We start from the raw sequence: 12,640 nt of genomic DNA, 5'->3' as shown, positions 1-12,640 counted from the left end.
TTTCTGTGCGACTACTTGTTCAAATTGCACTTCTGGTCCTTGCTGTAGGTTAGGCTTTAAGATCAACATGTTTACTTTCCTTGTTTCAGTCTAACACTAAGTAAAACCTATGAGGAGGGATTTATAGTTAAATTATGCCAGAAACTGAATAAGAAAACCAAAGACAAAATAATTTGAAATTTTACAGACAAATTAATAACCTTAATCTCCTAATTGTCATAAGCCTTCAGTCATGCAAAGATTCAGTAGTGGAGACTTGGATAAATACTATTAGTACTTCCCTACAGGTGACTGCTAAATCACAAGGCACCCTGCAGAGAACTGTCTATTGTGCCTCTCCAGAATTTGTTTTGATCTGTAGAAAATATAATGGTCAACTATACTCACAGGAAACTCCATATCTCAATAAGTGGAAAATAAGAAGTCATTATGGATTAGGGATTCTAATGTTACCACTTTATAACAAACTAAAAATTGAATATTGGTCTACACCTCTTAATTTGCACTATAGAATAAAGAGAAATTTACCAGTGGGTATAAATCTCTCTAAATGGGCATCTCTTGGTAGAATGCGTTTTTCCTAACTTGGCAAAAGTATAAATGAGGTAATAATTAGAGAACTGTCTCAGACAGATGCTACTATAGCTGACTCTTCTGCAAAGGTCATAGTTACCCAGCAAACTTTTCTAAACTTTCTTGATAAAGGTTTTGTTTTTGTTTTTAGATAACAGGATTGCTTTGGACTATCTGTTGGCTCAACAGCGAGAAGTGTGTGTCACAGCTAACACCCCCTGCTGCACTTGGATATTGGGTAAGTATATTTGGTATTGTAGAAACTCAGTTACAAAATATCAACAAATGACTACTTGTTTAAATAGATTCCTCTTCTGGCTGTTCTTTGATTTATTTGATTTTAATTAGTTTGGTCTGCAGAGTCTTTGGTTAAAGGGAATATTTCAGCCTCTTGGTATTATCCTCCTGATAGTCATCACTTTGGTCTCTCTCATGCACTGTATCCTCTTGAGAGTCTTAAATGCTTGTATGCAGCCACCCACTGTTCATCAAATGGCCTCACTACCTGCAGAATGACAAAAACATGAAGAATCTTTTAGTGAGTCTGATATTATGACTTACCAATTTCTTAATGAAACCAAATAAGTCCATTATAATGATGACAGAGAGTGGCATTGATGCTCCCAATTGTTGTCAATCTATCAAGATTGAGAAGCTAAAACAAAAGGAATATTGTCAAGGCAAATAAGGAACCCATTAGTCTAAAGTTATCTCTGTAACTGGGGTATTAAATAAGTAGGCCAAACAGAACTTAATTTGGAAGCATTTATTGTAACTGACTTAAATAAATAAATAACAAACTTTAGCCAATGACAGCCTCCAGAAAATTGCTTGTACAACTAGGATACTGCCATAGGATCACATCCGAACAAGGCAAAAACCTCACCGTACCTCACCTTTGAGGCAAATGTCTGGCTATAGCCAATCAATCAGGTGCTTACTCTACTTTTGTTTTCATGTTGGGTCCCCAAGGATCATTTTCAGCCTATAAATGCTCATTGTTCATGCTGTTGGAGAAGAGCCATTGTTTTGCTCAAATAAACTGTTAAATTTAGTTCATCTAAGTTTTTGTTGTCTTTTTTTTTTAAATTAAAGTTCATCTCAAAGATCAACCCCCACCTGCTTCTCTGAGCAGGAGATGAGGGTAACCTGACCATTCAGCCCACCAACACCATCTGGTACAGAGTATCTGTGAGGCAGGACCATAAATTTATCTGTCTTCATGGCCCTGCAATGGAACTGGGTGCTCTCTGTGCTTCTATAGTGTAGTGAAGTGGGGGCTGAAACCCCAGTGGGGTCCATTTTATGTTAGGGTTGACTGGAGTAGTGTGGGTATTGCCACAAAAGGTTTTCTGTTGTTAGGTCACCTTTTTTTTCATGGACTTATGACTGGGGGTAACAAGGATTTTCTTGCAACATTTTTGTCTGTGTCTTTTTAGTTCTGGACTGGAAGCTTCCCAGCACCCTGTCCAAGATACTTGGGAAACATTAAGGGAACCTAAGGAACATCTTCAAGTCCCAAGTTGACAAGGCAGCCATTCTTCTTCATTCCACCTTTCAGAGTTTTCTTACACTTGTATTTTTGTGTAATGTCCAGAGTGTTTTAGATGTAACTGGGAGTACTTGAGAGGAATGGAGCTAATACATCTTAGTAGAACTAGCATAGCTTCACTTTTAATTTTGAAGAGCTCTCTAATGGCTATTGATGGCCAGAAATGACAGAGGAAATTCCGCTCTTGCACTGGGGCTCTTAAATTCAATGAGTAGGCTATGTCTTGGAAAGGCAGTGGCCAAGTGGTGCCACCTAACCACCAGACACAAGGTAAATGTGACTATTCTACTGGGCATCAAAGCAGAAATCCTAACAAAACAGAATAAACCACAAAAAATATTTGGCATTTGCTAATGATAATGGTTTTTGTGCAATTGAAATAGATGGGCAGTCTACTAAAGCCTAACTTGATGTGATAATAGAAAAGTTCTAGATCTGAAGAAGGGGGCCCTCGCTTCAATCATTACAAAATGGTCCTGATCCCTCAGCCAATTCTCAGACTTGATCCAATTCACAACACTAGAGCTCCTTTAAAAAGAGGTAAGGATATTGAGGGAAGACTTTGTACATTGCCAAAAATTTATACCATAAGTCAAATGTCACCAAACTTTGTCTGTATAGGAAAAGATAGAAAATATTTGAGGCATTGTGGGCAAGTACTCAGTCCAGCCATTACATCATTACAGCAGCTGTAGACTCTGAGAATGACTGTGTTCAACTAAAATGTTCTTAATTAAAAAAGAAAGTTACTGAGCCAAATTTGGCCCGCACCCAAGGAACTTGAGGCCACACCATGGCAACAATACACTGAGGAAGAGGAAATAGCCAGACTTTTAAATATTAATGGACCATATGCGAAATTAGCATTAATTCCTTGAAATCCAAAATGACACCATAGTACAGTAGTCATCAGAGTAACTCAGAGAGGCCAGGTGATTAATGGAATTTTTTCCCCGACTGATCTCAAAGTGGGTATAATATATTTCAACACATTCCATAGTTCCTTCCTAAGTTCTGAAATACATAGTTGAAATAATATATTCAGCAACTAGCAGAAACACACATTGGACCCCAGACATGTGGAACAATATTTTAATAGCAAATGTGAGTGCATGCCATGAAAAGGGCTCCTACCTAATTAAATTGTAAGCCAAAAGTAATATGGAATTTCAGAGGAAAGCGTTACCACTGAGGCCCAGAAAGATAAAGCTGGGAGACTTCTACCACATCACCATTCAACTTGTCTCTTAGGCTTAGGCAGAAGACAGGAGTACCTCAGGAAAGGAAAATGGATTCACATAAACTGAAACAAGGGGTCTCCAAATATAGCTGCTATTACAGATGTGATTTTGTGGTGACAGCAAATCAATATATGTCCTGGTACCTGTATGCCCCAATGAACTGATAAATTTACCCTGTACTTCAGAGCAGTGGCCATCAGAAGCAGTTTGGTTCAAGGCAACAGATGCAGCATTGCACCTTTGCTGTTCTGTCTCAGTTGTATTAAAACCTTTTCTAGCCCTGTCCCATCATCAGTGCTCAGGAACTGTGATTTTACTCTGTTCTACTGGACATCACACAAATCCACTACATGGATGTTGTCATACTGATGAAAGTAGTAAAATATCCTATACATTTTTGTAAGTCACATGTGTGCCAGAAGTTAGGAAATAAACCTCGCCCAAATTCAGAGACAAACATACACCACCTTGGTAAAAATCTTAGGGCATAGTGATCAGGATATATGAAGAAATGTCCTGCAGAGAGAACAGTTGCTGTACCTGCTCCCTCCTTCAGGAAAAGGTGCCATCCTTAGTGGGCCACTTTGGATTTTGGAAACAACATACATCCCATTTGGGAATGCCATTCCAGTTTATTTAATCCAAAAAGCTGTATGTTTGGGGAAGAGAGGCTCTGTAAAAGCCCCGATTGCTGTTCATGTTGCTGTATAACCCTGGGGTGTTTGAAGTATCTACAGGTAGATAAGAATGCACTATGGAATATTTTATAAGCCTTAGGGGTGAATCACAGTGCAGATCTTTTTGACTTTGGAGCAAAGCTGTGCCATAAACTCTAGGTCATTATTTTTCTTTTAAGATTTTTTACTATATCCAGGGCCTAGAACAGAGCCTGAAACAGTTGGTACACAACACAAATTGGCTGAAAGAAGGCATGAACTAGAGTGAAAATGAGTTTTGTGTCTATAATTTAATAGGACTAGTAAATAGTACAGATATAAATTTAATAGAAAAAAATTTAAGCTAAAGAATGTATTGATTTTATGTTGCTATTATCTTCACTTAGCACTTTTTATAGACTTTAGAAACCCAAGGGAGTGCCAGCACAGTCCTCAAGAGCATCTTGCTCGAAATGTGCTGTTCATGTAAAAAGGCACTGGGCAGTGCCTAATTCCACTTCTTTCTAATAGTACCCATTAATTATTCTAGCAGAGTATTAAGCAAATATGTTAATGCAGGAAAAACAACATCGTCCATTGAAATCAACTCTTTCAATTGATATTTATCTCACAGCATGACACTGACCAAAAGGCTTAATTGTCAAAAAAGTCATGATTAATTTTCATTTTTATTATAATGCCTTCTTTTTATTTTACCACTATTTTCAATAACCTTTTACTTATTACAGTGCCTTTAAATAATTAGTCACAAGTATAAACTAATATCTCTCTAGTATTGATTATGGATCATATGAAAGCCCTTTTTAACTCTTCTGATTAAACATCCTCATGGAAAACACTGTATATCATTAGCCTTTTGATATTTGTGTCATTGTAAAGCTTGTGGCATGGAATTGTGAGGGTCAACTGAATAAGAATAAGCTGACGTTATTGTTCACTCTCTGGATTTATTATTTTTTCTTCCCAGCTGCCAGTATCTTTTTTTCTATTATTATAAGTTTTAGGGTACATGTGCACAATGTGCAGGTTTGTTACATATGTATACATGTGCCATGTTGGTGTGCTGCACCCATTAACTCATCATTTAACATTAGGTATATCTCCGAATGCTATCCCTCTCCACTCCCACCACCCCACAACAGGCCCCAGTGTGTGATGTTCCCTTTCCTGTGTCCATGTTTTCTCATTGTTCAATTCCCACCTATGAGTGAGAACATGCCATGTTTGGTTTTTTGTCCTTGTGATAGTTTGCTGAGAATGATGGTTTCCAGCTTCATCCATGTCCCTAAAAACGACACGAACTCATCATTTTTTATGACTGCATAGTATTCCATGGTGTATATGTGCCACATTTTCTTAATCCAGTCTATCATTGTTGGACATTTGGGTTAGTTCCAAGTCTTTGCTATTGTGAAGGGTACCACAATAAACACACATGTGCATGTGTCTTTATAGCAGCATGTTTTATAATCCTTTGGGTATATACCCAGTATGGGATAGCTGGGTCAAATGGTAATTCTAGTTCTAGATCCCTGAGGAATCGCCATACTGACTTCCACAATGGTTGAACTAGTTTACAGTCCCACCAACAGTGTAAAAGTGTTCCTATTTCTCCACATCCTCTCCAGCACCTGTTGTTTCCTGACTTTTGAATGATCGCCATTCTAACTGGTGTGAGATGGTATCTCATTGTGGTTTTGATTTTCATTTCTCTGATGGCCAGTGATGACGAGCATTTTTTCATGTGTCTTTTGGCTGCATAAATGTCTTCTTTTGAGAAGTGTCTGTTCATATCTTTCACCCACTTTTTGATGGGGTTGCTTGTTTTTTTCTTGTAAATTTGTTTGAGTTCATTGTAGATTCTGGATATTAGCCCTTTGTCAGATGAGAAGGTTGAAAAAATTTTCTCCCATTCTGTAGGTTGCCTGTTCACTCTGATGGCAGTTTCTTTTGCTGTGTAGAAGCTCTTCAGTTTAATTAGATCCCATTTGTCAATTTTGGCTTTTGTTGCCATTGCTTTTGGTGTTTTACACATGAAGTCCTTGCCCACGCCTATGTCCTGAATGGTATTGCCTAGGTTGTCTTCTAGGGTTTTTATGGTTTTAGGTCTAATATTTAAGTCTTTAACGCATCTTGCATTAATTTTTGTATAAGGTGTAAGGAAGGGATACAGTTTCAGCTTTCTACATATGGCTAGCCAGTTTTCCCAGCACCATATATTATATAGGGAATCCTTTCCTCATTTATTGTTTTTGTCAGGTTTGTCAAAGATCAGATAGTTGTAGATATGTGGAATTATTTCTGAGGGCTCTGTTCTGTTCCATTGATCTATATCTCTGTTTTGGTACCAGTACCATGCTGTTTTGGTTACTGTAGCCTTGTAGTATTGTTTGAAGTCAGGTAGCGTGATACCTCCAGCTTTGTTCTTTTGGCTTAGGATTGACTTGGTGATGCGGGCTCTTTTTTGGTTCCATATGAACTTTAAAGTAGTTTTTTCCAATTCTGTGAAGAAAGTCCTCGGTAGCTTGATGGGGATGACATTGAATCTATAAATTACCTTGGGCAGTATGGCCATTTTCATGATATTGATTCTTCCAACCCGTGAGCATGGAATGTTCTTCCATTGGTTTGTATCCTCTTTTATTTCATTGAGCAGTGGTTTGTAGTTCTCCTTGAAGAGGTCCTTCACATCCCTTGTAAGTTGGATTCCTAGGTATTTTATTCTCTTTCAAGCAATTGTGAATGGGAGTTCACTCATGACTTGGCTCTCTGTTTGTCTGTTATTGGTGTATATGAATGCTTGTGATTTTTGCACATTGATTTTGTATCCTGAGACTTTGCTGAAGTTGCTAATCAGCTTAAGGAGATTTTGGGCTGAGATGATGGGGTTTTCTAGATATTTTGCAGAATATTTCTAGATAATTTCTAGAATCATGTCATCGGCAAACACAGACAATTTGACTTTCTCTTTTCCTAATTGAAGACCCTTTATTTCCTTCTCCTGCCTGATTGCCCTGGCCAGAACTTCCAACAGTATGTTGAATAGGAGTGGTGAGAGAAGGCATCCCTGTCTTGTGCCAGAAAAACTGGAAACTCTAAAAATCAGAGTGCCTCTCCCCCTCCAAAGGAACGCAGCTCCTCACCAGCAATGGAACAAAGCTGGAAAGAGAATGACTTTGACAAGTTGAGAGAAGAAGGCTTCAGACGATCAAACTATTCTGAGTTAAAGGAGGAAGTTCAAACCCATGGCAAATAAGTTAAAATCCTTGAAAAAAATTAGACAAATGGCTAGCTAGAATAACCAATGAAGAGAAGTCTTTAAAGGACCTGATGGAGCTGAAAACCATGGCACGAGAACTACGAGAAAAATGCACAAGCCCCAGTAGCCAATTCAATCAACTGGAAAAAGAGCATCAGTGATGGAAGATCAAATGAATGAAATGAAGTGAAAAGAGAAGTTTAGAGAAAAAAGAATAAAAAGAAACAAACAAAGCTTCCAAGAAATTTGGGACTATGTGAAAAGACCAAATCTACGTCTGATTGGTGTACCTGAAACTGACAAGGAGAATGGAACCAAGTTGGAAAACACTCTGCAGGATATTACCCAGGAGAACTTCCCCAATCTAGCAAGAGAGGCCAACATTCAAATTCAGGAAATACAGAGAATGCCACAAAGATACTCCTCGAGAAGAGCAACTCCAAGACACATAATTGTCAGATTCACCAAAGTTGAAATGAAGAAAAAATATTAAGGGCAGCCAGAGAGAAAGGTCGGGTTACCCACAAAGGGAAGCCCATCAGACTAACAGCTGATCTCTCAGCAGAAACTCTACAAGCCAAAAGAGAGTGGGGGCCAATATTCAATGTTCTTAAAGAATTTTCAACCCAGAATTTCATATATAGCCAAACTAAGCTTCATAAGTGAAGGAGAAATAAAATACTTTACAGACAAGCAAATGCTGAGTGATTTTGTCACCACCAGGCCTGCCCTAAAAGAGATCCTGAAGGAAGCACTAAACATGGAAAGGAACAACCGGTACCAGCCACTGCAAAAACATGCCAAATTGTAAAGACCACTGAGGCTAGGAAGAAACTGCATCAGCTAACGAGCAAAATAACCAACTAACACCATAATGACAGGATGAGATTCACACATAACAATATTAACGTTAAATGTAAATGGGCTAAATGCTCCAATTAAAAGACACAGACTGGCAAATTGGGTAAAGAGTCAAGACCCATCAGTGTGCTGTATTCAGGAAACCCATCTCACGTGCAGAGACACACATAGACTCAAAATAAAGGGATGGAGGAAGATCTATCAAGCAAATGGAAAACAAAAAAAGGCAGGGGTTGCAATCCTAGTCTCGGATAAAACAGACTTTGTTTAACAAAGATCAAAAGAGACAAAGAAGGCCATTACATAATGGTAAAGGGATCAATTCAACAAGAAGAGCTAACTATCCTAAATATATATGCACCCAATACAGGAGCACCCAGATTCATAAAGCAAGTCCTTAGAGACCCAGAAAGAGACTTAGACTCCCACACAATAATAATGGGAGACTTTAACACCCACTGTCAACATTAGACAGATCAACAAGACAGACAGTTAACAAGGATACCCAGGAATTGAACTCAGCTCTTCACCAAGTGGACCTAATAGATATCTACAGAACTCTCCACCCCAAATCAACAGAATATACATTCTTTTCAGCACCATATTGCATTTATTCCAAAACTGACCACATAGTTGGAAGTAAAGCACTCCTCAACAAATGTAAAAGAACAGAAATTATAACAAACTGTCTCTCAGACCACAGGGCACTCAAACTAGAATTCAAGATTAAGAAACTCACTCAAAACCACTCAACTACATGGAAACTGAACAACATGCTCCTGAATGACTACTGGGTATATCACGAAATGAAGGCAGAAATAAAGATTTTCTTTGAAAGCAATGAGAACAAAGACACAACATACCAGAATCTCTGGGACACATTCAAAGCAGTGTGTAGAGGGCAATTTATGGCACTAAATGCCCACAAGAGAAAGCAGGAAAGATCTAAAATTGACACCCTAACATCACAATTAAAAGAAATACAGAAGCAAGAGCAAACACATTCAAAAGCTAGCAGAAGGCAAGAAATAACTAAGATCAGAGCAGAACTGAAGGAAATAGAGACTCAAAAAAAACTCTTCAAAAAATCAATGAATCCAGGAGCTGGTTTTTTGAAAAGTTCAACAAAATTGATAGACCACTAGCAAGACTAATAAAGAAGAAAAGAGCAAAGAATGAAATAGATGCAATAAAAAATGATAAAGGGGATATCACCACCAATCCCACAGAAATACAAACTACTATCAGAGGATACTATAAACACCTCTACACAAATATACTAGAAAATCTAGAAGAAATGGATAAATTCCTCGACACATACACCCTCCCAAGACTAAACCAGGAAGAAGTTGAATCTCTGAATAGACCAATAACAGGCTCTGAAATTCAGCCAATAATTAATAGCTTACCAACCAAAAAAAATCCAGGACCAGATGGATTCACAGCCGAATTCTACCAGAAATACAGGGAGGAGCTGGTACCATTCCTTCTGAAACTATTCCAATCAATAGAAAAAGAGGGAATCCTCCCTAACTCATTTTATGAGGCCAGCATCATCCTGATACCAAAGCCTGACAGAGGCACAACAAAAAAAGAGAATTTTCGACCAACTTCCCTGATGAACATCAATGCAAAAATCCTCAATAAAATACTGGCAAACCGAATCTAACGGCACATCAAAAAGCTTATCCACCATGATCAAGTGGGCTTCATCCCTGGGATGCAAGGCGGGTTCAACATACGCAAATCAATAAACATAATCCAGCATATAAATAGAACCAACAACAAAAACCACATGATTATCTCAATAGATGCAGAAAAGGCCTTTGAAAAAATTCAACAATGCTTCTTGCTAAAAACTCTAAATAAATTAGGTATTGATGGGATGTATCTCAAAATAATAAGAGCTGTCTATGACAAACCAAAAGCCAATATCATACTGAATGGGCAAAGCTGGAAGCATTCCCTTTGAACATCCAGCGGTCAGTATCTTATGTACACTTTAACAACCATATTAAGAACCATTTCTTTATATTTTACATGGTGATTTAACTCATTTAAGATGTTTTCCTTTTTATAACCTTTTATAAAATATCTTAAGCTAAAAACATAATAGGACAGTGTGAGGCGCAGTGGTGATTTAACTCATTAAGATGTTTTGCTTTTATAACCTTTTAAAAAATATCATCTTAAGCTAAAAACATAATAGGACAGTGTGAGGCATAGTGGAGGGCACAAGAGTTAGAATCAGACAAACTCATTTTCCTGCTTGCTCTCCCCATGACAGCACAGAGTTTTCTCATTAGAGTGTCGTACAACCTTGACATTTATAGTACTCTTTTATCATTGATTACTATAAATACGAGGCAAGTTCACTCTTAAAAGGCACTGTGTATTCTTTGTGCTATATACATTTTATGTTCCTAACACACAGCTGAATTCTGTGGGTCCTAGTTACTAAATAAACTGCTGTTTGTTGATTTTATTTTAAGCTCTTTTGAGCAAACAGAAATAATAGTATCCTGTGGTCAGAGTGAAATAAAGAAAGGAATCTTCACAGCTTGTTCAAATGAGGACCAAAAAAATCACTGTAACAGAATTTATAATACAATTATGTCTTGTTATACCATACCTCTTTATATTGTGGATTCAGAAGTTTTGATCTCCCAGAACTGTAAAGTTTAAATAACGTTCTATCCCAGGCTCTGAATGTAGCCTCCTAATATCTGCACTCTGCTGGGGCTCTCTGGCATTAGGCATAGTGTCCTGGTGGATGCATTAAAGTGCAAATTTTCATCAGAGTGACTGTTAAGAAAGCGATAAAGAAAAGATGAAAGAACCTTTGAAATAGGAAGTTTCTACTGCTCTTCCAAATAAGAGATTCTGCCACAATCCACCAATAAATTGAGTGCCTGCTATAGAAAGGAGTGAATCTTCAAGGAGCAGTATTGGTTAACTATTTGAAAACAGTTAATACAAAAACACAGCTTTTCCTCCTATGCTTAACGGTTATGAAAACCAAAGCAGTTAAATAATTTTTCCATACCTATCTTTAGTGACATTTATAATGCAAGCTGTGTAGACAAAAATAGGACTGATTTCTGCTTTAAGTTCTCAGTAGAGTGAGGAGCACAGAAAGGAATAAAAAATAATAGAGACTGCATAGTGGTATAAATAAAGCATTTATAAGGTATAGTGGCAAGAAAAGTGGCCCAACTTGCCTGAGGATATAGTAGAATAGAAACCATTTAAAATACCATATCAAAGGACAAACATAAGGTAATCGTACTTCGTACTAGATCTTGAAATTATATTCACGTATTAATGTCTAGTTCTACTATGAATGGCTCTCACCATATGATTTTTTCCTGAAATAAAAATAATTTTCAAATAATTAAAATATTGTCGTTTATGCTGATTTTTATTATTAATAGACATATAATATGCTTATAAATAAAAATATTCTGCTCTTGCTAAATCAATATTAATGATTCAAAACAAATAAAGATGCTCCACCGGATGCCAAAATCCTTTTGGGCTGAAGGATAAAATTTAGGCTAAAGAAGAAAGTAACTTACTATTCTAGATTGGAGGCAAGTCAGTAAAATAGTATATCCTACTAAACTCACAGGGGATTTCTCCAGAAGTTTTCAAAAGAGCTATTCTTGATCTTTCCCTCTGATCCAGTTTGTACTTTGGAATGCAATTTTGGACTTCAATCTAAAGACATCTCTTAAATCGCTGCTCTTCCCTGACCAGTAACAATCCTTGGTAGACAAGCTTTGTTGTCTATTTTCCTTCAGCAGCTTAAATATGTCATCCTGCTGCCTTCTGGTCTCCACGGTTTTAGAACTTTGCTATTGATCTAACTAAGGGTCCCTGATCTATGATGAGTGACTTCTCATTGTTTCTTTCAAAATTCTCTTTGTATTTTCATATTTTTGCTACAATGTGTCTTGCTGTAGTTCTTGAGTTTTTGCAACTTGGAGTTATTCAGTATCGTTGACCTATAGATTATTATTTTTCAAATTTGGACATTTCCAAGTATCAGTAATTCAAATATACTTTGTTCTCTCTCTCTCTTCTCTCCTCCCAGTACTATGACTATTTGTGTATTATTATACTTGCTGGTGTTCAACAGGTTCCCAAAGGACTGTTTTCTTTATCTTAATTCTTTTTTTCTTTCCATTTCTCATACTTTTCCTATACTGATTTATCTTCAGGTTCCCTGATTCTTATTCTTTCACTTCCAATCTGCTGTTGATCCACTTAGCAGTTAACTTTAAAAGTTCCAGTAATTGTAGTTTTCAATTCCAGAACTTCTAATTGGTTCTTTTATATTATTTTGATATCTTTATGAATATTCTCTGGTGACACATCATAGTCATTCTTTTCTTTATTTCTTTACACATGGTTTTATTTAGTTCTTTGAATTGATTTATAATAACCTGTTTAAACGTTTTATATAGTAAGTCTA

At 37.0% G+C, this 12,640-nt stretch overlaps 1 long non-coding RNA gene across 1 annotated transcript; it reads right to left on the bottom strand.

The window, feature by feature from the left end:
- Nucleotides 1-930: 930 nt before the first annotated feature.
- LOC131384212 (uncharacterized) lies at nt 931-11,912 on the bottom strand. Its single transcript, XR_009214849.1, has 3 exons — nt 11,793-11,912; nt 10,796-10,968; nt 931-1,078 (listed from the first exon to the last, which is right to left on the bottom strand). It is a non-coding gene; the product is annotated as an uncharacterized LOC131384212 (long non-coding RNA).
- Between the last annotated feature and the right edge of the window lie 728 nt (nt 11,913-12,640).

Source organism: Hylobates moloch, unplaced genomic scaffold (genome assembly GCF_009828535.3).
Source record: "Hylobates moloch isolate HMO894 unplaced genomic scaffold, HMol_V3 SCAFFOLD_9, whole genome shotgun sequence".
NCBI lineage: Eukaryota > Metazoa > Chordata > Mammalia > Primates > Hylobatidae > Hylobates > Hylobates moloch.
The sequence above is the reverse complement of the archived record's forward strand: the minus strand, read 5'-3'. Positions and strand labels throughout refer to the sequence as shown.